This window comes from Hyperolius riggenbachi, chromosome 5 (genome assembly GCF_040937935.1).
Source record: "Hyperolius riggenbachi isolate aHypRig1 chromosome 5, aHypRig1.pri, whole genome shotgun sequence".
Lineage (NCBI taxonomy): Eukaryota > Metazoa > Chordata > Amphibia > Anura > Hyperoliidae > Hyperolius > Hyperolius riggenbachi.
In genome coordinates, this window is record NC_090650.1 from 344,921,650 (window position 1) to 344,947,088 (window position 25,439).

Genomic DNA, 25,439 nt, shown 5'->3' on the forward strand with positions numbered 1-25,439 from the left:
AACAATGGAATGGTTTAAAACTAAACATATCCATGTGTTAGAATGGCCCAGTCAAAGTCCAGATCTAAATCCAATCGAAAATCTGTGGCAAGATCTGAAAACTGCTGTTCATCTAATCTGACTGAGCTGGAGCGGTTTTGCAAAGAAGAATGGGCAAGGAGTTCAGTCTCTAGATGTGCAAAGCTGGTAGAGACATACCCTAAAAGACTGGCAGCTGTAATTGCAGCAAAAGGTGGTTTTACAAAGTATTGACTCAGGGGGGCTGAATAATTACGCACACCCCACTTTGCAGTTTTTTGTTTTCTTTTAAATGTTTGGAATCGTACAATTTTCATTCCACTTCTCACGTGTACACCACTTTGTATTGGTCTTTCAAGTGGAATTCCAATGAAATTGATTCATGTTTGTGGCAGTAATGTGACAAAATGTGGAAAACTTCAAGGGAGCCAAATACTTATACAAACAATACATTCATATATCATGGGTTTACTTTAAAGAAAAGCTTAAAGCTGAGTTCCAGAAGCATTCCATCTTTGTCCCTGGATAAGACTGAGCATCATCACGACCTTAATGTTGGCAATTACTTCACTGGGGCTGTATGAAGGTTCTGCCGATGGTAACACACCCTCACTGGCCAGGAAATAGACCTGCTTGGACAATCAGACATGACGTCATGCGCAGTCCCGATCCTCCCCATAGCGAAGCCTGGAGCTGATTGGGAGACTGCGCCATCGTGGAATCCCTGGGGGTACGTATTACGGCGGCGATCGGTGGGGACCGGAGGGACTTTAGGCACATGGTTAGCTAGTCAAGTGCTAGCTTAACAATATAAAAACACTTTATTTAAAAAAAAATCCTCCCGGGGTCATGTTATCCCCTGCGGCGGCTAGCCTGAACGTAGGTCGGGCTTACCGCCAGGGAGGTTAGTGTTTGGCTATGCTGGATCTTTACATGACCTTGGGGGACATATGTACACACACTACATTTTTCAGGTGAGGACATACCTTGACAGCAGACTTTGCACAGTTCAGTCTAGTGTTTGAATGAGGCTTGAGTGCTACTTACATCTACTCCAGTCTCTGGAATTGTCCAATATTTACTCATACAGGTTTCACCTCAGGTAACCTTGGATTATAAAGTTTGTCATCACAGATTACATTTATATAGTACAGTCCTGGTTATCCGGAACTCAACTAACCAGCAGTCTCAACCAGCCAGCACAAATCACTGGCCGTACTCACAGTTGTGAAGGCTTACTTCTTGCTGGTTGTGGGCTCTGCTGTGCTTAACCTTCTACCAGCCAAATAAAGTATAAAAAAAAAAAAAAAATTAAAAAAAAAAATGTATTTGGCTGCAGGGGTGAATTTTTCCAGCCCCCAGCCTGGCAGGCTTGGCAGGGCGTGCAGAGCGGCTCATGGAGCTTTAATAGTTACCAGTTCCGGACACTGGATGGGCTACCTCTCTTCATCCACCTGCAGCACTGCAGTCCCGGCATCCTCTTCTGACTTCCTATCACGTTATTACATGTGCTGGGGGCACAGAGGATAGTGTCATCAGTGCAGCGCCACCCAGTGATGGAGGACACTCTTCCATCACTTCTCTTCACCACTTGGTACCGCTGACACTGTCCTATGAGCCCCAAGCACATGTAATAATGTGATCGGAAGTCAGAAGAGGATGCCGGGAGTGCAGCGCCAGAACAGGTAACTATAAAAACCCACTCCCTACGCCTCTCTACATGATCTCAGTAGGCAGAACAAGTTCCAGCTGAGGTTAAAATGAGTGCAGCATTTTTAAAATTAAATATTTCATTTGAAGATGCTAACGAGTTAAAGACTGGGTTCCATGGGTCCCTCAAGGTTAATATATTTTCAATGACTGTGTTATAATATTTAATACAGAGTTCATGGTATGTATATAGAGTGGGGTATAGTACTGTATTAGTTAGGCCTATTTTTAACATTGAGTCTCAAGCAACCAGAAAGCTCACTTATCCAGCATCAGCTTATCCCCACTGGTGCCTGATAACTAAGACTCTACTACATTGCACAATCTTATTTTGGGTCATGTTAAAGTGTGCCTGAGGTGCTAACAAATGTTAAAAGTTATGCCTACCTGCATAATCTCTTATGCAGGTATGCCTTATTGTGTCCCAAACTCCCCACTATACTGCTACTACTGTAGGTTCCATTCACAGCTCCAGCTGGTTCAAGTCAGGTTTAGAGCACATGCGTTGTTCACTTCAAGCACCCTCTTGGATTGCGCTCCGAATCAGCTGTACAGAGAAGCCACATTTAAAGAGAGACTGAAGCGAGTATAAAAAACTCGCTTCAGCTCTTATATTCAGCAGGAGCATGTGTGCCCCTGCTAAAACGCCGCTATCCCGCAGCTAAACCGGGGTCCCTTATCCCCCAAATCCTCTCGTCTACTCACGGTGATCTCTTCCTGTTTGAGGCAGGGCTAATGCTCCAGCCCTGCCTCACACGCATCTATCAGCGCGTATCTCCGCCTCTCTCAGTCTTCCTTCGCTGAGAGGGGCGGGGGAGAGGCGGCGATGCGCCGTTGATAGACTGCGCTGAGGCAGGGCTGCAGCCGTCAGCCCTGCCTCAACAGCAGCAAAATCTACGACCAAGTTGGTCGTTGATTTTGCAGGGGGTGGGGGTGGGGGGGGGGGATTTGGGAGGAAAGGGACCCCCGTTCAGCCGCGGGATATTGGCGTTTTATAAGCTCTGAAGCGAGATTTATTTTTGCTTCAGAGCCTCTTTAAGAGCATCCTGGGTGTGACCAGTTTAGAACCATTTGGAACTGTGGATGCTCAGGACGCCCTCAGTGATCCGATCCTCCTGTCCCCGCCGGCGGCTACTTCCGGTTTCGGCGACAGGCTGGGAACGCGAGTGATTCTCCACGTTCCCAGCTGCTATATCACCCTCTATGCTGCTATATCGTATAACATATACGCTATAGCAGCATAGAGGGTGATATAGCGGCTGGGAACGCGGAGAATCACTCGCGTTCCCAGCCTGTTGGCGGCTGTCGCCGAACCCGGAAGTAGCCGCCGGCAGGGACAGGAGGATCGGAGCGAGGCTGCGAGGGCACCATACAGCTTCAGGGGGCTGAGGGATGCCCCAGGTGAGTAAAAAAATGTTTTATTTTGACTTAGTATTCCTTTAAGTATTTATCATAACCAAACAACAAAAACTTCCTTGCACACTTTCAGCTTTAATTCAGTGGGGTGAACAAAAAACAGTTGAATTAAAATGTGAGGCAACTAAAGCATTTTTTTTTTTTTTTTTTTAACACAATCCCTTAATTTCCGGGGGCCCAAACGTAATTGGACAAAGTAAATACCTTTTTACAATTTTTACGTATGGAGGACGCCATCTCATTCATTCCGCCTTGCCCCCGCTTCAATAGCCCCCCCTCCCCCAGGGCGGGAGGAGGCCCTAGAGCTGCGCAGCCGCAATTGCGTCTATGCGGACTGCGCAGCCATCTGTGGCGGCCATATTGAGCGGGGAATTTTAACCTGACCCGTTCGGAGGAGTCGGGACCCGACCGGGGGGTGGGGGTTCTATTGAAGCGGGAGCAAGGCGGATTGAATGGGAGGGCATCGATGGCGTCCTCCATACTTTAGGAATTTAAAAAAAGGTATTTACCTTTACATAATTTGAACTCGTAAGTCCTTTAAAGAAGCCATCCTTAAAGGGGAACTGAAGAGAGAGGTATATGGAGGCTGTCATGTTTATTTCCTTTTAAACAATACCAGTTGCCTGGCAGCCCTGCTGATCCTCTGCCTCTAATACTAATAGCCATAGCCCCTGAACAAGCATGCAGCAGATCAGGTGTTTCAGTGGTTCAGACTTATAAGTCTGATTTGACAAGACTAGCTGCATGCTTGTTTCTGGTTTTAATCAGATACTACTGCAGAGAAATAGACCAGCAGGGCTGCCAGGCAACTGGTATTGATTAAAAGGAAATAAACATGACAGCCTCCATATACCTCTCTCTTCAGTTCCCCTTTAAGCTGCAAGCAAACAAAAGAAAAAACATCTTAGAAATTGCTACAATATTACAGGTTGCAAAATCTACAGTTTGATACATAGGGAGAAAGAAAGAAAGCACAACTGAACCCTGCAATGAAAACAAGATCTGGACGACTATGGTAGACAAAAGTGGTGAATGATCACAGAATTTCCATGGTGCAGAGAAACCCCTTCACAGCAAGCAATAAAATGAACAACACTTAAGAGTGTAGGCGTATGAATATCTACCATCTATGTCTTTGGTTCTCTATGTCTACCATAAAGAGAAGACTGCATGAAAGTAAAGACAGAGGGTGCACTGCAAGGTGCAAGCCACTCATAAGACTCAAGAATAGAAAGGCTAGATTGGACTTTGCTTAAAGAGACACTGAAGCGAAAAAAAAATTATGATATTATGATTTGTATGTGTAGTACAGCTAAGAAATAAGACATTAAGATCAGATACATCAGTCTAATTGTTTCCAGTACAGGAAGAGTTAAGAAGCTCCAGTTATCTCTATGCAAACAAGCCATTAACTCTCTGACCAAGTTTAGTCTTGGAGAGGGCTGTTATCTGACTTTTATTATCACAACTGTTTTCTTTTCCTCTGCTAGAGGAGGGGTCATTAGTGCACAGACTGCTCTGAAAGACTCATTTTGAATGCTAAGGCCCCGTTCACACTTGCGGTTGTTTGCCAAACGGACCGGATGACCTGACCGGATCCGGACCGGAACCGTACGGTTCTGATCCGGATCCGATCAGGTTGCATCAGGTGTTCATCAGGATGCGATCCGGATCCGTTTGGCAAAAGTAACGTAAAAAACAAAAAAAATGTTGGGGTCTGGGAGGTCAGCAGAAGGGGGACCTGTGGAATCAGGCCCTCTGCTGTTTAGCACTCACCTCCACCTGCGACATGCTGCCAACATCTCCGGATCCGGATCCAGCTGTGCTGCTCCACTCCAAAATGCTTGCCCATGTGTCCCCATCCAATATCGCCGCAACAATCCGCATAGGAAGTGGGGTAGAACATCCGGATTTCTCAGCCAGTGTGTTGTGCGCTCTCCGGTTCCCATTGGTTTGTATTGGCCGGATGGTGCAGTCCGGCTCCGCCCCGGATACGGCTGCCGGAGGAGCCGGATCAAAAAATAGCGCATGTTGGAACGGAGGCCGGAGTCCGGATCCGGCCCGGATCCGGTCCGGCAGAACGGACGCATGTGAACGGACGCATAGGCTTTCATTGCTATGCCGTGCGTCCGTTCCGTCCGTTCTGCAAGCGGTGCGGCTCCGGCACGGCGATTCCGGACGGCCACCGCTAATGTGAACCGGGCCTGAGTGTTGTGTAATCTGCACATATTATAGCATGATGCAATGTTAGAAAAAAACACTATATACCTGAAAATTAAAATATGAGAATATTTGCTGCTAATCTTCTAGTAATTATTCATAGTACACAACCAATTCACTATATCATATTTTTTTTTCGATTCAGTGTCTCTTTAAAGAGGAACTCCAGCCTAAACACACATACTGTCATTAAGTTACATCAGTTATGTTAATTAAAATAGATAGGTAATATAATCTCTTACCCACATGGTTTTAAAAGAACAGGCAAATGTTTGATTTCATGATGGCAGCCATCTTTTTGGTTGAAAGAAGGTGACAGGGTGCATGAGACACAGTTCCAACTGTCCTGAGCACCTCTCCCAGTTGCTAGGCAACGTGAACAACAACATAGGAAATCCCATCATGCTCTGCACAGCATCAGGGGAAAAAAAGCCTGGGCTTTTATTTCTTTGATGGGTGGAGCTTAGCTAAAAATGCAGCTTAAAATGATGCTTTGGTAAGAAAAACAAAGTTCTGATGCTGTGAAACTGTTAAAGAAACGCCAAGCCTTTTCAGTTCTGCTGAGTAGATTTTTAGTCCGGATGTTCACTTTAACCTCCTGAGCGTTACACCGTTCAGGAGGTTTTGCAGCTTTGGAGTCCCCAGTATTAATGTAACAGATTGTATGGCTGAAAAAGCTTTAGCTAGCACTAGGTTAGCTAGTATAGGTAGCCGGCAGCCCCCCCGATCCAGCCACTTAAAGGGGAACTGAAGAGAGAGGTATATGGAGGCTGTCATGTTTATTTCCTTTTAGGCATTACCAGTTGCCTGGCAGCCCTGCTGATCCTCTGCCTCTAATACTATTAGCCATAGCCCCTGAACAAGCATGCAGCAGATCAGGTGTTTCAGTGGTTCAGACTTATAAGTCTGATCTGACAAGACTAGCTGCATGCTTGTTTCTGGTTTTAATCAGATACTACTGCAGAGAAATAGACCAGCAGGGCTGCCAGGCAACTGGTATTGATTAAAAGGAAATAAACATGACAGCCTCCATATACCTCTCTCTTCAGTTCCCCTTTAATACATTACCCAGCCTGGCTCCAGTGATCGGCACAGCCTCGCAGCACAGCTCCTATCTTCTCTATGGGGAGGATTGTACATGAGGCCACCTCCCCATAGAGAGACCGGAGCTGTGCGGGGAGGCTGCGCCGATCGCTGGAGCCAGGCTGGGTAATGTATTAAGTGGCTAGATCAGGGGATCGGGGGTGTTGGTTACCTATACTAGCTAGCCTAGTGCTAGCTTAGCGATAAACAAAAGTGGGGACACCGAGAGCCCAATATAGTGTAGTAAGCAAAACAATAGGTTGGAATTGAGAAGTATATACTCACAAAAGTGAGTACCGGTATATATTCACTGTACAGGCAGGTGAGGAAATTAGACCTGTCCTCACTCAGGATTAAAAGTCGCTCTCTGTAAATCAGGAAAAAAAAAAAAAAAGAGAGATGGGGATCGACCCCTCCACCAGGGGTGGATATTGGTAATATAAGAGTGAACAGAGGCACCAGCAGGATAAAAAGGTACTAAAAAGTTGGTTGTCTGGAGTATATAAATAAACCTGTTAAAAAGCTGACAGTATCTTGTCTACTTCAAGGAGGAGAGTCCACCACCACCTCCTGAGGAATTTTAAACTTTTTAGTACCTTTTATCCTGCTGGCGCTTTTGTTCACTCTTATATTAGTGTTAGCTTAAGCTTTTTTAGCCATGCAATCTGTTACATGAATCCTGGGGGACTCCTGTGGTGAGTGAGCGGTATGCCCGACACAGTGTCGGGCATACCGCTAAGGTGGTTAAGAACATCTAAAAAAGCCAGCACAGTTCTGGAAAATTTTTTTGGGGATAAATAAAACCAAGATCAACTTCTACCAAAATGATGGAAAGAAAAAAAGTATGGAGAAGGCATGGGACAGCTCATTAGCCAAAGCATAATCTATAAAACGGCGGATCGTTCAGCAACAGCCTTATCAGTCCGCCGACAGTGCGTACACACGCACTACAGTCTGCTGAAAACCTGCCCAGCGGGAGGTGCCGACGGACCCGTCGTTGGCTGCTGTCATGCGTACGCACCTTTAGGGGCATGGTAGCCTACTATCCGCAGATGTAGACTATGATAGGGATTAGACTATGAGCTCCTCTGAGGTAAAGTTAGTGACATGATTATGTACTCTGTAAAATGCTGCAGAATATGTCAGCGCTATACAAATATATCTTGTAAATTTTGTATCATGGCTACTTTAGAGGGCTGTGCAGCCTTGCACATACTACAGGCTTCATTATCTCATTTTAATATTATGTTAACTTTCTCATTGTGTTTAAAAGGAGACTCAAGATACAGCTAAATTAATCCTCCACAGAATTTATGAAAACACCTTCAGCAGTAATGTTTGCATAATGGATTATCCCCTGGAGAACAATCATGATACAGCATGTAACTAGAACCAAAGTTCTCGCTAATAGAGGCAGCTGAATCTCTCACAATACTGGGCAGACAAATGCAAGCTAGATCTGTACATTGTGGATGGATTAATAAGAAGGGATCAAAAACAAATGCCAATTTCCTTGAGGCTAGTTTCACACGACTTGCATGCAGCAGAAGAGCCTTCTGCAGCGCATCGCACCATTGTATACAGATTTGTCCTGCTGGCAGATAGCGCTGACAGGGAAATCTGCATGCCCCCAAACCTGTACGCAAGTGATGTCAGATGTCACTTGGGTCTGTCAGCTAAGTCACGTGCACAATTCCAGACAGGAAGACCATCACATGATTTCGCCAGTATGCGCCTCACCGCTACAATTTATAAAGATTGTTCTGGTGCCATTGACTTCAATGCAATTGTGCACTAAGTGATACTGCTTGGCAACACACTGCAGAGTCTGCGTCACCAATTCTGTTGCATTGCACTGCAGGTACTATGGCCTGTCTCATTGACATTAATGGCCAATGAGCACGCATACATCTAGAGATTTTGGCGGGCGATCGCCAAGAGACAGATCACAAGCCGATCCCCGATCGATTTCAGTATGAAATCTTGCAGGAACCAGCCTTGTGAAGCAACCACGCCACCCCCTGCCCACCTAAAGTTTTATACCCCCCCCGGTGCCCCCAGCAGTTATACTTTACTAGTTGCCATCCGTGCTGATGCTGTCCTTGTACCTCCGCATTTGTGCCCCACGTGGCTGCCGTCGTTATAGCACGTGTCATGTCACACACACACCCCACGGGCTATATGACGGTAGTCACGAGGGGCCAGAATGTGGCAGTACAGAGGATACTGGAGTGGCATGTAAAGTATAACTGCATGGGATGGGGCCTAAAACATTAGGGGGGGGCAACAGCCAGGGGTTTCGGCATTAAAGCGCACCCGATTAAGCAGGCTGGCCCAAGATTTTAGAACATGTCTGATCGATACATGTGATCAACTTCTACAATCAAATAATCTACGTGCACCTTTAAATGAATGAGAGAGAGAGAGAGAGAGAGAGAGAGAGAGAGAGAGAGAGAGAGAGAGAGAGAGAGAGAGAGAGAGAGAGAGAGAGAGAGAGAGAGAGAGAGAGAGATCAATTTCCCAGAATCGACCAATCAACCAGTGTATGGGCCCCTTTAGGCTGCGTTCCCACTACAGCAGAAAACTGACTTTTTGTTGTCTGTTTTACCACACAAAACCAACAGTGAACAGATCCCATTTTTAACCACTTCAGGACCAAATTAATTTTCACATATCAGCACTGCTCCCATTCACCAATAACTTTATTACTACTAATCACACCAAAATGATCTATATATTGTTTTTTCAGGACAAATTAGGCTTTTAGGGTGTGATAATTTTATTTAGTAATGACCTTATTTTCACTGCATTTTAAAAAAGGGAGAAGTAGAGAAAAAAAACAAACAAAAAAAAAAACTGAAACACACACTATTTCTCCATTTACATCCATTATAGCTTTACAATAAACAGTGCCAACTGTAAGTCAAACCCACTAATTGTACTTGCTTATTCATCCTGGTTATAACAACAGTTAATGTTCCTAGCACAATGTATGGTGACAATATTGTATTTGAAAATAAAGGTGTCTTTTTTCCTGTTTTTTGTTTTTTTTCCTCATTGTACACTATTGATGATTAGAAGACCCTATTTGCAAAAATAACAGTAATATACCCTCATGGCATAGATATTTAAAAAGCCAAGTTTCTAACGTAGCAATATATGTTGTTTCTTTCATATTCTGTCACTTTGTTTTCATTTTACAAGTCTTATTTTGGTACAGCATAAGCAAAAATGTAATTGCCTTTGATTCAGTTTGTGACTAAAAAGAATACACAAGACATGGACCTTAACCCTAAAACTTTCTAAACTCTATTCTACTACCTATCACTGTTAAAATGTTACTACACATCTCTTGTAGTTTTGCTAAAAAAAAAAAAAAACTTTCCCAAATGTGGTCATAATTTAGAAAATAACTTTTTTATGTTGGTTTGAGTTTGTCCATACCTATTTTTATGTGATGTGTGTCCAAGCTTTAAGACACGCCAAAATGTATTCTACAACTCGTTAAAATGATACCATATGTGCCTCATTTAGTAACAAACTGATGGTGGACTCTCCACAAATACACTAGACGTTTATAAGTGGTTAACCACTTAAGGACCATAGGCTTACACCCCCCCTAGTGACCAGGCTACTGTAGCTCTAAAAGCTCGCAGGGCCATACAACTCCGCACACAAGTGATACCCCCTACTTTTCTGCCCACCAACAGAGCTTTCTGTTGGTGGGCTCTGATCGCTGCTTCAGGCTGTTTTTTTGTTTTATAATTTTATCTTATAGTTTGTTTTTTTCCCAATAAATCATACCATTTTTTTTTATTTATTTCATTATACCACTCCCTTCCCCCCGGCAGCTAATCCTAATCATCCGCTCTCAGACATCAGCCTATGAGGGGGACAGCAGAGTGTCACGGCTGTTCCCAGTACAATCGCTGCAGTAGATCGCAGTGAAGTACAATCTAAATAGATGGCGGTTTTGCCGTCTAACAGTCCCCTAGCGGCGGTCACCACTGTGAGACGGATGATGGAGCGGAGCTCCGTCATTCAAGCGGAGATGCGCATGATCTCCTGCAAAACACGCCCCCAGGACAATTGGCGTTGAGCGGTCCTGGGGCTGTCGCCGAGTTAGAGAACCTTGTTCCTACCAAGGCTATCATTCATAACAGCTGACTTTACCGAGCACTTAGCAAAATGTCAATTCATAAAAGCTGTTACCGCATGAAAAGCTCAAATTACCGAGCAGTGAAGTAAATTACCGCCTTGTGCTGTGATTATCTCAACACGTCACTAAATGTCAATTCATAAAGATTAGAGCAGGCGGTATTGGGACAGAGAATACCGCTTGCTTTGAAGAGGTGATAAGGGTGCAGATAACAGCAAAGTTAATGGAGACAGATCTCCCAGGCAGCAGCAGCGGCGGTGAGAGCAGAACAAAAAAAGGCTTCCAGAATATCCCAGGCTGTGTTTTTTAACCTCGAGTATCTGTTTTCATATGTTTTTTACATCAGAAAGCCTGGCATGTGTAACATTTCTTGAAGTTCTTCTAAGCTGTGGCAATTAAATAGATTGTTTAGAAAGACTAATAGACAGATACAGAGCAGATTCAGGGTAAACAGAGGTAGTTTTAAAAAAAAAAAATGCACATCTGTCTCTGCACGGAGAAAATGCATCAACCCAGACAGCTTCTCATGTTACCACCAGCCTTAGTTTGGGAAAATACCGAACTCAGGCCTCTTGCACACTGCAAGGGATTCAGATTCCGCTTTTTAATCAGTTTTTACATCCGATTCAGATTCCGATTTGCAGTGTGCAGCGAGCAAACTGGAAATCGGAATCTGAATCGGATGTAAAAACTGATTAAAAAGCAGAATCTGAATCGGAATCACTTGCAGTGTGCAAGAGGCATTCTACTGCAACTGTAAACATTTTTATGAATTAGCACACAAGTCTAAAATACCGAATGTGGTATTTTCCCGCCCAGATCTTTTTTTTACCGAATATACTTTTATGAATGATAGCCCAAGAAGGCTTCGGATCTTAACATCCGATCAGCAAGACTTACAGGAGACAGGGATGTTTCTATTGGCTTTCTGCTCCTGTCAGTCATAGGTAACCCCTCTCTGCTTCTGTGAGTCACAGCTTCGCACAGTCTCCGCACTGTTTCAGACAGACTAGAGCTGCCGGTAATGTTTCTGGTCTTCACCACATGTTCTAGTCTTTATAAATTGACATTTACTGACATGTGTTGAGGTATTTACCGCACAAGTTGGTAAATTTACCTCCCCGCTCTGTAATTTCAGCTTTCCATGCTGTAACAGCCTTTATGAATTGACATTTTCTTAAGTAAAATGTGCAGAATGTCAGTTTTTTTGCACACATTAAAAGTGAGAACTATCCCATTGATTAACAGGAGTTCTCAGTTTTTATGTGCAGATAATGTGCACAAAAACAGAAACAGTCGAGGGTGTCCCCTGCCTGAGAGTTACTTCTCCGGAAGACTGTGCTGTGCACATCTAATACTTCCAATACCTCCTGGGGCATGTGACAATGCTTCTTAGTGGTTCTACCTCCCTGTACAGTCCCCAGATATTTAGAGGCCCCCAGCCTTCCCCTTATAGCGTTCTCTTGTGTCTAGTGGAACCCCCTCCCTTCTGTGCGCCATATTGGCAGAGGGACCACAGATTGGGGGGGTTAAGGGGAAGAGTGAGAGAGAGGGGCAAAAAAGGACAGATGTGTGCCTACTACCCCCCCCCCCCCCCTTACAGCTCTGGGCTTGAAGCTGCAGGAGTCTATCCTGTCTTAGCTTCACTCCTGGCAAATCGTCCAGCGCTGTCGTCCACTGCTCAACCAAGTCGGTCGACTGGGCTTATTGCTGGTCAAGACAATCGGCAAGTATCAGAGGTGGCCATTTCTTCTAACATGTGTATGAAGCTAGCCGCTATGTGTGGGTATTGACTTTGGGTACAACCACGTCTAGATAAATGTTTTTTTATATTCCAAAATTCTCACCAAGAAGTCCACCAATTGAATCCTGTGGTGGAGGAATCTTCTACCTCGCGAGAGGAACAAACAGATGGGAAGTACTTTCCAGGTTCACGTCAGTCTTTATGTTTCCCAGTGTCATGGCATTGTAGTAGTGTTGATGTGACATCTTGCTTGACAGGGATTAGTATTAAAAACCATTAGCTGGCAATGCGAGGCTGGGTAGAGCGAATTTCAGAGCATCCTTGTACAAAGTACATGAGCAACATTGTGGACCTGTGACAAATTCAGTAGCTATGAAGGTGGGGAGAAATACCTACAGAGCGGCGTGGGAGTCATACAGACACACTGATGCTATGTCAAGTTACCAAGTGTGGCCACAACAATGGTTTGATATTTTTTTCCCCTACGGAAGTGACCTGAAAAGCACAAAGGCTGATACACCATTTGGAGGGTATCCACCAGTTTATATGGTTCCTCCGAAACCTCAGTCAGCCGGATGCTGGACAGAGCGGACCATGAGCTGGCTGGCCTGGAAGAGGAGGTCTGGAATCTTCTATAAGTTTTTCTTATTTGTGTAATTGTTCAATTTGCATTATATTTTGCTGCACATTTTATTGAATAAAATCTGGTTTAACCACTTGAGGACCACAGTCTTTTCGCCCCTTAACCTCCTTGCCGGTCTAAAAAATCCGGCGGCAAGGAGGCAGCGCCGCACATTTTTTTTTTTAAAATCATGTAGCGAGCCAAGGGCTCGCTACATGATAGCCGCTAAGCGGCGGCATCCCCCCACCCACTCCGATCGCCTTCGGCGATCAGAGTATGCAGGGAATCCCGTTGAGAACGGGATTTCCTGCAGGGCTTCCCCGGTCGCCATGGCGACGGGGCGGGATGACGTCACCGACGTCATGGACGTCATAGGGAATCCCGATCCGCCCCTCAACGCTGCCTGGCACTGATTGGCCAGGCAGCGCAGGGCTCTGGGGCGGGGGGGGGAGCGACTCGGCGCGGCGGATCGGCGGCGATCGGAAGTTACAAGCAGCTAGCAAAGTGCTAGCTGCTTGTAACAAAAAAAAAAAAATTATGCAAATCGGCCCAGCGGGGCCTGAGATATCCTCCTGCGCAGGTTACCCCGAGCTGAGCTCGGGATAACCGGCAAGGAGGTTAAGGACCAGAGCCTTTTTCTCCATTCAGACCACTGCAGCTTTCACGGTTTATTGCTCGGTCATACAACCTACCACCTAAATGAATTTTACCTCCTTTTCTTGTCACTAATACAGCCTTCTTTTGCTGCTATTTGATTGCTGCTGCGAGTTTTAGTTTTTATTATATTCATCAAAAAAGACATGAATTTTGGCAAAAAAATGACTTTTTTAACTTGCTGCGCTGACATTTTTCAAATAAAGTAAAATTTCCTATACATTTGAGCGTGAAAGTTATTCTGCTACATGTCTTTGATAAAAAAAAAACCATTGAGTGTATATTTATTGGATTGGGTAAAAGTTATAGCGTTTACAAACTATGGTGCCAAAAGTGAATTTTCCCATTTTCAAGCATCTCTGACTTTTCTGCGCACCTGTCAGGTTTCATGAGGGGCTAAAATTCCAGGATAGTACAAATACCCCCCAAATGACCCCATTTTGGAAAGAAGACATCCCAAAGTATTCAGTGAGAGGCATGGTTAGTTCATAGAAGATTTTATTTTTTTGTCACAAGTTAGCGGAAAATGACACTTTGTGACAAAAAAAAAAAAGTTTCCATTTCTTCTAACTTGCGACAAAAAAAATAATTAAATCTGCCACGGACTCACTATGCTCCTCTCTGAATACCTTGAAGTGTCTACTTTCCAAAATGGGGTCATTTGTGGGGTGTGTTCACTGTCCTGGCATTTTGGGGGGGGGTGCCTAATTGTAAGCACCCCTGTAAAGCCTAAAGATGCTCATTGGACTTTGGGCCCCTTAGCGCAGTTAGGCTGCAAAAAAGTGCCACACATGTGGTATTGCCGTACTCAGGAGAAGTAGTATAATGTGTTTTGGGGTGTATTTTTACACATACCCATGCTGGGTGGGAGAAATATCTCCGTAAATGACAATTGTTTTATTTATTTTTTTTACACACAATTGTCCATTTACAGAGAGATTTCTCCCACCCAGCATGGGTATGTGTAAAAATACACCCCAAAACACATTATACTACTTCTCCTGAGTATGGCGATACCACATGTGACACTTTTTTGCAGCCTAGGTGCGCTAAGGGGCCCAACGTCCTATTCACAGGTCATTTTGAGGCATTTGTTTTCTAGACTACTCCTCACGGTTTAGGGCCCCTAAAATGCCAGGGCAGTATAGGAACCCCACAAGTGACCCCATTTTAGAAAGAAGACACCCCAAGGTATTCCGTTAGGGGTATGGTGAGTTCATAGAAGATTTTATTTTTTGTCACAAGTTAGCGGAAAATGACACTTTGTGAAAAAAACAATAAAAATCCAATTTCCGTTAACTTTTGACAAAAAATAAAATCTTCTATGAACTCACCATACCCCTAACAGAATACCTTGGGGTGTCTTCTTTCTAAAATGGGGTCACGTGTGGGGTTCCTATACTGCCCTGGCATTTTACGGGCCCAAAACTGTGAGTAGTCTGGAAACCAAATTTCTCAAAATGACTGTTCAGGGGTATAAGCATCTGCAAATTTTGATGACAGGTGGTCTATGAGGGGGCAAATTTTGTGGAACCGGTCATAAGCAGGGTGGCCTCTTAGATGACAGGATGTTTTGGGCCTGATCTGATGGATAGGAGTGCTAGGGGGGTGACAGGAGGTGATTGATGGGTGTCTCAGGGGGCGGTTAGAGGGGAAAATAGATGCAATCAATGCACTGGGGAGGTGATCGGAAGGGGGTCTGAGGGGGATCTGAGGGTTTGGCCGAGTGATCAGGAGCCCACACGGGGCAAATTAGGGCCTGATCTGATGGGTAGGTGTGCTAGGGGGTGACAGGAGGTGATTGATGGGTGTCTCAAGGTGCGATTAGAGGGGGGGGAAATAGATGCAAGCAATGCACTAGCGAGGTGATCAGGGCTGGGGTCTGAGGGCGTTCTGAGGTGTGGGCGGGTGTGATTGGGTGCCCGCAAGGGGCAGATTAGGGTCTAATCTGATGGGTAACAGTGACAGGTGGTGATTGATGGGTAATTAGTGGGTGTTAAGAGGAGAGAAGAGATGTAAACACTGCACTTGGGAGGTGATCTGATGTCGGATTTGCGGGCGATCTATTGGTGTGGGTGGGTGATCAGATTGCCCGCAAGGGGCAGGTTAGGGGCTGATTGATGGGTAGCAGTGACAGGGGATGATTGACGGGTGATTGACAGGTGATCAGGGGGGATAGATGCACACAGTACACGGGGGGGGGGGTCTGGGGAGAATCTGAGGGGTGGGGGGGTGATCAGGAGGGAATAGGGGGCAGATTAGGGACTAAAAAAAAAAAAATAGCGTTGACAGATAGTGACAGGGAGTGATTGATGGGTGATTAGGGGGGGTGACTGGGTGCAAACAGTGGTCTGGGGGGTGGGCAGGGGGGGGGTCTGAGGGGTGCTGTGGGCGATAAGGGGGCAGGGGGGGGGGGGGAAATCAGTGTGCTTGGGTGCAGACTAGGGTGGCTGCAGCCTGCCCTGGTGGTCCCTCGGACACTGGGACCACCAGGGCAGGAGGCAGCCAGTATAATAGGCTTTGTATACATTACAAAGCCTATTATACATACGTGCAGCGGCGATCCGGGTGCTAGTAACCCGCCGGCGCTTCCGAATGGCCGGCGGGTTACAACGAATGGTGGGCGGAGCCAGTCCCCGGCGGCTGATCGCGTCACGAATGACGCGATCGCCGCATAGCCACTCCCACAGCCGCCCCCGCCGATGGGCGTATTGCGGTCGTTTGGGCCCGGACTTTGCCGCCGCCCATCGGCTGGGGGCGGTCCTTAAGTGGTTAATATAAAATAAAAAAAAAAATAAAAAAGTCTTGTTCTGTATCAGCAATTTTAGTTTAATATTTGTCTGCCTCCAAATTAGGGTCTAGCCAGAAATGCTAGCTATCTATATGGATAGTGATAGATAGTAACACACACATAATATGTGTACACATATTATTTCTCCCCAGACTCTTTTAGCCAGGTGCTCCACCCAGCTAGTTTTGGTGAGCACTCGGCTGTCATCGGCTCACCTCCTCCGATGCTGTAAGCAGAGTTACGCACAGAAGCGCTGGCTCTGCATTCTCTCACCTCGCCCCACCCAGCTACTTTTTCATGCCACCTGGCTACTATTTCATGCCACCCGGTTGAATTGAAAATTTCTGTGGAGAACACTGATGATGTTGCATCCACAATGAAGGAGAAAGCGCTTCTTGGAGTGCTGTGGGACATTTTTTGGCGGGGAGTAAGCAGCACAGGGGGCACAGTGGAGAAACAGAGTGGTACACTGGAGACATAGGGTAGCACAGTGGAGGCATAACCAGGGCTGTGGAGTCGGTCATTTTATAAACTGAGGAGTCGGATGATTTTGTACGAAATCCACAGCCCTGGTAAGTATTAGACTAAGGAGTCGGAGTCATTTTGGGTACCCGGAGTTGGAGGTTCCATAAACTGAGGAGTCGGAGTTGGAAGATTTTTGTACCGACTCCACAGCCTTGGGCATAACATTACAACTAGCGGGCATGCGGGGCGGAGTGGTGACAGACCTAGCCCGTTTTTAAATGGGCTAAGGTCACTAGTTCATTATAAAATGGTTGAGTGGAATGCCTTTTGTTTTCAGTCAAATACAAAAAAAAAAAAAAAAAAAAAATTATAGATAGATAGATACACACATACATATATACATACACACACATATATACATACACACACACACACACACACACGAAATTACAGTGCAGGCTGCAACACTTCCCCTTTTAACTTTAAAGTGGACCTGAGCTCTTGAACAGAAGGGAAACAGAGAAATGCACCCTGTATGTATTTAGAGAGTTTAGCCTGTTTAATTCCCCATCATATGTGTCTAATCACAAGTGGTAATATGATCTCTATGTCACCTGACTGCCACGGCAGATAACCTCATGATGCTAATATGTCTGCTTCCAGGAAAGCAGGAAGGAAAAACATTGCAGATTTATATCAGCTGTAACAAAGAAATGTTTTCCTTTAAAAAGGTTATGCTGTTGCTCATCTTTCAGAGCAGAGAGGAAGTTCTTAGTTCAGGTCTGCTTGAAGTGACTCTTGAGCAGTTTGCAAGAACTGAATAGAATCCAAAAGAAAAAGGGAGGTCAAAGTTCTTAAAGAGGAACTGTAACGACAAAACGGCCCCTGGGGGGTACTCACCTCGGGTGGGGGAAGCCTCAGGATCCTAATGAGGCTTCCCACGCCGTCCTGCGTCCCTCGGGGGTCTCGCTGTAGCCCTCCATACAGCCGTGACGCAATATTTACCTTCCTGGCTCCTGCGCAGGCGCTCTGATGGCTGTCGGCGCCGAAGTAGGCGGAAATACCCGATCGCCGTCGGGTCTGCTCTACTGCGCAGGAGCAAGTTTCCGGCGCCTGCGCAGTAGAGCGGACCCGACGGAGATCGGGTATTTCCGTCTATTTCCGTGCCGAAAGTCGCCACAGCGCCCCCGCTGGAGCCAGCAAAGGTAAATATTGAACTGACAGTCGGCACAGTCGCCGGCTGTTCGGAGGGCTGCGGCGAGACCCCCGTGGGACAGAGGACGGCGTGGGAAGCCTCATTAGGATCCGGAGGCTTCCCCCACCCGAGGTGAGTACCCCCCAGGGGCCGTTTTTGTTGTTACAGAGTCTCTTTAAGAAGGTACAGTTTTGTTTTTTTAAATAGTATTCTAAGTTAAAGGAACAGCATTATCTAATACAATGTATACAAGCTAATAAGAAGAGTGCAAAGGTTGTTGTATCACATCTGTACTAAGGCTCTGTTCCCACTAGAGCGGTGAACAGACATTTTTTGTTGGTTCTCCACTCATTGCTAAGCGAACAGTGAATGGCTCCTATGTTATACAAAAGGAATAGATCACACATGTCATGCTTCAATGGATCTGCTGTATAGCCTATGGGGGAGTGCATCTGCACCAGCATCACGCTGCAATGAATCCGCAGGGGAATCTTGATCGTGATACCGAAGTCACATATACATGTATCTGGTTTAAATGGATTGTGTGAATGGGCCCATAGTGAATTATGGGTCCATTCTGCATATTCATTGGTCTGAAGCCTCCTGATTCAGAGACTGGTCCTGCAGCAGACCTAGTGTGATCTTGCCCTAAAGGTAGCCATACACTGGTCGATTTGCCATTAGATCGACCAACTAACAGATCCCTATCTGATCAGAGAGGGATCGTATGTCTGCCTTTACTGCAAACAGATTGTGAATCCATTTCAGCCTGAAACCGATCACAATCTGTTGAGCTGCTCCTGCCGCCTGCCCCCCTCCATACATTACCTGAAGCTGGCTCCGGGTCATCTTCTCCGCGCTGCACCGCATCCCAGCATCCCGCACCGCATCCCAGCGTACACTGTGTCACTCCGTGACCAGGAAGTTCAAATAGAGCGCCCTCTATTTGAACTTCCTGGTCACTGGAGTGACACAGGAAGTTAATGTACGCTGGGATGGAAGCAGGAACAGAGCGGTGCAGCGCGGAGAAGATGCCCGGGAGCCAGCGTCCGGTAATGTATACCTGTATCGGATCGGCCACCGCTAGCGACGCGCTCCCTACCCACGGGCGATCGACAGTAATTTCCCGTACAACGTGATCGACGGACCGATCCGATTTCGGGAGGAAATCGGATCGGCGGGTGCGTTTAGCGCGAACGATTGGCAGCAGATTCGATCCCAGTGATCGAATCTGCTGTCGAAACGGCGGCAAATCGGGCCAGTGTATGGAAGTGTGCATTCCTCTCTAGGGACTGGAGCCCAGCGGTGTAAGGCGAGAGTGCTATCAACTACACCAACTTACAATGGAAGTTTGCTTCACTGATCCGGTTAATGCACAGCACAGCACCACTCTCAATGTGAAAGCACCACAGGAATATCATTGCATTGCGATGACCTTGTCCGTTACGAAGGTACACAGCGTGAGCCCTTTTGCACACTACACGCAGTTCCGATTTTTTACACAATCCGATTTTTGATTGCGATTTTAAAAAAAGTACTGCATGCTATGTTTTTAGTCGGAATCAAAAATTGGATCTTAAAAAAAATAAAATCAGAATCGCATGTAGTGTGCAAGAGGCCTAAAAGGACCCAAAGTGGTGCAATTACTTGTTCACATACTGTATTTATAGTTCAAAATAAAGTATTTTGTTTACTAGTTTTGAAGGATATGTTTACAGTGGGAATTGCGTTCCCTGTAAACACAGGGACGCATCAGAACAGGAAAGCCACGTTGCATTGCATACTGATATGCTGGAATGGAATTGCAGTATGTTTTACTGTCACTGTTAATGCATTTACAGTAACGCTCTGTATACAGGTGGTGCATTGCAGTGCAGAAAGCCCCATTACAAAGCGGACATTCGGAACACCATAACGCACTACTGTGAACGTGGCCTTAGACCCTTTAGCGGTAATCCCGAGTCAGACTCGGGACAGAAATCCACAGTTCAGAGCAGTAATCCCATGCAGGAGCTACTACAGATCTCTCTGTGGTATGTTTTTTTTTTATTTTTTTATTTTCTCCTTCTTGTTTTTAGGGTCTAAAAGCTTGTGAAAAAAAAATTGCATGGCTTTTAGACCCTAAATCTGGAAATAATCATAACCCCAGGTAGGTTAATCCCACCCTCCTAAGGTGGAAGGCTGAGATGGAATTGAACCGATTTCCCTTCACTACAAGTATGCTATTTTGTTCCACATCAAGTAAGCAAATTTTAAAGAGAACCCGAGGCATGTTTGTCAAATCATATTAGGACACAGAGGCATGTTCTGTGTACAATGACCCGCCTCTGTATCCTTCTATTGTGCCTCCAGCCCAGCACCCCCCCCCCCCCCCCGGGCTCTGCCGTCCCCCCTTAAAAAAAAAAAAAAGCACCAGGCTAGCGACAAGCAGACTGTCGCTAGCCTGCTATTTACCTCAGCCTGTCACCCATAACCGCTCCCCCGCCTGTGTCCCTTCCCTCTCCACCTCCGTAAGCTTCCTCCAATTGGAAGCTTAGCTTGGAGGAAGCTTACGAAGGCAGGGAGGGAAGGGACACAGGCAGGGAGCCGTGTAATACAGGCAGGGGAGCGGCTGTGAATGACAGGCAGAGGTAAATAGCAGGCTAGCGACAATCTGCTTGTCGCTAGCCTGGTGCTTTTTTTAAGGGGGACAGCAGAGGCGGTGGTGGGGGGGGGGGGGTTGGGTAGAAGGACAGAAACTGGTCATTGTACACAGAACATGCCTCTGTGCTCTAGTATGATTTGACAAACACGCCTCGAGTTCTCTTCAAGCGTGGAAGCTTTCTTTGTGGGGCTGACACAGTGATGTACTGCAAACAGGACTGTTAGCACCTGATTGACTGTTGCCACATCGCTTGCTATGCAATTAGATTTGCTGATAGACTGAACTGCATATTCTATCTTGCTCCATTACCAAGGTTATCATAGCAGATTATTGCTTTTTATATTTTACTATCAAGCCTAGTTAATGTTATGGCTTAACTGTGATCATTGGACTGTGAGTTGAGTCCACCAATTAAGTGGACAAGTCAGTTGCCTAACCGGTTTCAACAGTTTAATCCTTCGTAAACCAATCGCATCATAGTGTGTATGGCAGAGATGTCTAGGCATGATGGGGTTTATGTGAGTTGTGAGGGGTTCAAGTTTCAACAATCAGTTTGTTTGATCTTTTAGCGTCAGCAAATTAATACAATTGAAATGATTTTGAACCTTATCTATGTTTTTGTGATCAATCAGGACACACGTCTCCAAAATATTTAGCTCTCAAGTTTGCACTAAGCAAATTTTAACTTATGGCTGTTTCATTTCATGGTAGGAGGTGTAGACTGCAGGCAGCTAACACCTGTTCATTGATTAATGCATTTAAATATACAGACTCAGATGTAAACTGTGATACACTTAGCGTGGGGCCACACTTGTCTTTCTGTTATCTGTGTGCATTTTTTGCACACCATATGCGTCTGTATGCAGACAAAAAAAGTACCGGTACTTTTTTTTACACAGCAGCTAATGTCAATGATATTGAAAACACACACACTGCGCAGAATTTGGGCTAGTTCACTCTGGGTTATTTTTCAGCAATTTGCTGATCACTGGCGACGCGATCAGCAAAATGCTACTGCAAGTCAGTGGTAGTGTTCACACTGTAGCGATCGCCAGTAATTAGCGATTTGCTGTTGGTGCATGCCGCATTTTTGGAGCGATTGCATTTCAATGTTATAGAATCACAAAACGCAATCACACCTAAATCGCTTTCCTGCACAGTAAAAAACAAACAGCTTTTTACTGATCGCCGTTGATCAGCAAAATGCTACCAAAGCACCCAGTGTAAACTAGCCCTTTATCCACCTAGAGGATTTCAGTTTCTTGCAGCACGCACAAGAGCGTATTCACACATGAACCTGAGTTCTCAGGTTGAATTAGTTTTTCAGTGCAAAACACGTGCACAAAAATAGACAAGTGTGACCCCAGCTTACTTATATTCTGCAATATTTCCACTAAATAAAAGGCAGTATGACAAGTCGACATCATTCTGAGATTTTGTGATTGTTTATTAGAGCATTCTTGTTAGCTCCAGGACAGGCAGGACAGACGTACACAGGCTGCAGGCAGATTATGTGAGCACCACGCGCAGTCGTCAAGGAGATGAAGATAAACAAGGAATATATTTTATTTTCCACCAATGCATAACATACCTGTAAGCTCAGCAGTCACAGGAGAGACGAGGAGCGAAGTGTACAGTGTAGCAGTAGTGTTGTCCGGATCATGAACGATTCGGATCTTTGATCCGAATCTATTTTATGAGTCGATCATCCGAATCATCAAAATGAACGATTCGGATCGCAAAAGGGGCGGGGCCAGGAGCGACACGCCTCCTCTCAGCGGGCAGCGGGGTCCTGGAAGCAGAGCAGAGATGGATCGCTCTGTTAGAAGGGAGGCAGCCTTGCAGGGAGACAGGTAGAGGGGACATGGGTGCCACTGCCAGATATGTGTAGAGCACACATACTGGCTGCAATGTGCTGCCCATTATAGGCAGGCTGTTCCGTAGTGCTGCACAGTGATCACATTGGAAGCTTTTTGGCTCAGCTCAGTAACTTTGCAGACAGTGTGATTGAAAGGCAATATAATCCTCCTGCACTCGGCACTAAACAGCTGCACTTATCTTTGGGGAATGCTTTCTTTCACTGTGCGACCTTTTCTTTCAAAGTGTACAGATGAACATATAGGTGAAATATATGTAAAGCATATGATTGCAGCATGTGGGTATTGTGTGCAAACATTTCTGCTCTCTGCTCGTCCCTCCTCCCTTCTCTGTCCACTCCCTGCCCTCTGTACATCTTCTCCCCTTCTCTGTGTGTCCACTCCCTCCCCTTCTCCTGCCCAGACCTGTCCTGCTGTTCATTTCACCCCCGAATGCTTCCTGTAGTAAAATGATCCGAGATTCGGATCAAAGATCCGGATCTCTTCAATGATCCGATTCGAATCATCCGGATCATTGAAAAGATCCGAACTTCCCATCTCTATGTAGCAGGACTTCCAGGGTAGAGCCGCACTGCGCATGAACACTGGCCTCCCGACTGTCCACTGTGCAGTGTGCACTGCCCTATCCCCATCTAGAGCGGAATGACAAATAAGGGCGTGGCTACAGACGGGAAGGCGGGCCAGGAGGCGTTATCGTCCTATACAGACAGGACTCTGTCACCACGCGAAATAGATATAAGCCACATGTGCCAGGCATGGCAGGAGCTGCATTCATCGTGTGGTGGGCGGGGATACATGCCATGCTGGGGAAGGAGGCCAACCTCTACTAGCTGGAGGGACCATAGATTTCTACGACGTACACGGGGCGTGAGGAAGGGAATCTGTAATGTAGTTAGATGATAGACTGGGTGGGTGGAGGAAGTGCCGCCTGTGTTGAGATAAAAGCCAGGGAGCGTGGAATGGAATGCGTACTATGGACGAGAATACGTTCTTATGCAGTTTCCTCTGTGAGCATTTCATTTGGTGTCTCTACTGTCCTCAGAAACATGGACTGTGAAAGAGCTAACTCAAGGAGAATGGACCAATGGCATATACTGTAGTAGGATGCAGTAAATTAAGTCAGGACACCCACTTTTATGTTAATTTTCAGCATTAGAAACACATCCTAAAGATATATTGCATAGCTCCCAACTGTCCCTCTTTGGGAGCCCTGTCGGACTGTCCCTCTGTCCCCCTTTTCTCCTCATTTGTCCCCCTTTCAGGACTTTGTCCCTCCTTCCATGTAAATGTTGTAATGATCGCTGCTGCAGCAGCTGTTGCTGGAAGTAGTAGTGCTGCAGCTCAGGCAGTTCTGATCTATTTCCATGCAAGCTGCATAGCTTTGTCTGTCTTTCCCTGCTGTCAGCTTGTGACTGATTATCATTCACCTGTGTGGGAATCTGCATGTCTGCTCCCATTGGATGACCTCAGTATAAAGATCTGCTTCCTGCAGGGTTTCCTTGGGTTTTCATAGCTTCAGTTTAAGCATGTCTTGCTGTCGCTTCAGCCCCCGATCGTGTTTCTTGTTCTAAAGATACTTTGCTGGTTTTGCATCATATATTGGTTCATTGCCAATATATATGCATACCAGCACGTTTATTATTTTCCTTGTATTCGTGTTACGTTGATACATCAGTGTCGCTGATATATACGTACACGAACTGTTTATTTCCTGTGTTCAGTTAGTCAGTTTTCCAGCACGTTTTGGTAGTTTGCGCGTACCGTGAGCACCCGTGCTGAGCTAGTTATCCTGTTCCTGGTCCTGTTTGTGGATTGCGTTCATCTCTGCGAAGAGATAACGAATCCTTCTGAATCCTGTTCTGTTACTGTTTGTGGATTGCGTTCATCTCTGCGAAGAGATAACGAATCCTTCTGAATCCTGTTCTGTTACCGTTTGTGGATTGCGTTCATCTCTGCGAAGAGATAGCGAATCCTTCTGAGTCCTGTTCCCTGTATTACTCCAGTCCTAGTCAGCGTTCCTGCTTATGTCATATCGGTTCATTGCCGATATATACATATGTTAGTCAGACGTTACAAATAGTTTCATTGATAGCTGTAATTGTAATACGCTAGGAAAACATACTTATTGTATATTTATCTGTGTTACGTTCATCTATCTTGATCCTGCTATTTCCTGACTATCCTGTCCTGTCTTTGTGAGGCACGCCATTGCCGCAACGCATTGGCTGCCTCATTCCAGTCTGTCTGGTTTTGGACGCTTGCTGTCGCTAAGTAGCCGCTAGCTAGCAAGCGTTCATTCTGTCTACCTGTCCTGATCTCCTCAGTTCTGGTTTATGCGCTCAGCGCTACTTTGCGCTGAGACGTTATAACGAAAGCATTGTTTGTGGCTGTCAGATCTGCACCGGCTCTGTGCGCCACAATCTCCTATTGGAGTCAGTCCTCCCCTCCACTATACTAGGGATAGCCTGTTTCCTGGTGCTAGTGTGTGTACCTCCTCCACGTCAGCTCATGCGTTGCATGCTGACTGTGGAGAATACACCACCAAGCCTTACATTATGAAAACCCCACTACCAATCCCCATTGTGGGGGGGATTCCCAGAAAGTATGACACAGTTAATTATGGTTCCTGTTCCTTTAAGAAATTTGAAGAACTTAACTCTGAAACAGAAAATGAGTTTTTCTCTGAATGTGCCAGGTTCCTGGCCAATCCCGATCTCCAAGCGACTCCTGTTTCAACCTGGGCACTCCAGCTAGTTTATATTTTGTTTAAAGGGCAATTGCTTCAGTGGGCATGTGATGTTCTCAATCATTCCGATTTGAATGAGAGACCGCTGGAATTTC

General features: G+C 45.8%; 1 protein-coding gene across 1 annotated transcript in view; it reads right to left on the minus strand.

Moving 5' to 3' along the window:
- SDR16C5 (short chain dehydrogenase/reductase family 16C member 5) overlaps positions 1 to 22,396 on the minus strand; it is a 67,552-nt gene extending 45,156 nt beyond the window's left edge. The window contains exon 1 of the mRNA XM_068237413.1: positions 22,313 to 22,396. The gene's annotated coding sequence lies outside the window, so the exon portion shown is untranslated. The remainder of the gene's footprint in view (positions 1 to 22,312) is intronic.
- Between the last annotated feature and the right edge of the window lie 3,043 nt (positions 22,397 to 25,439).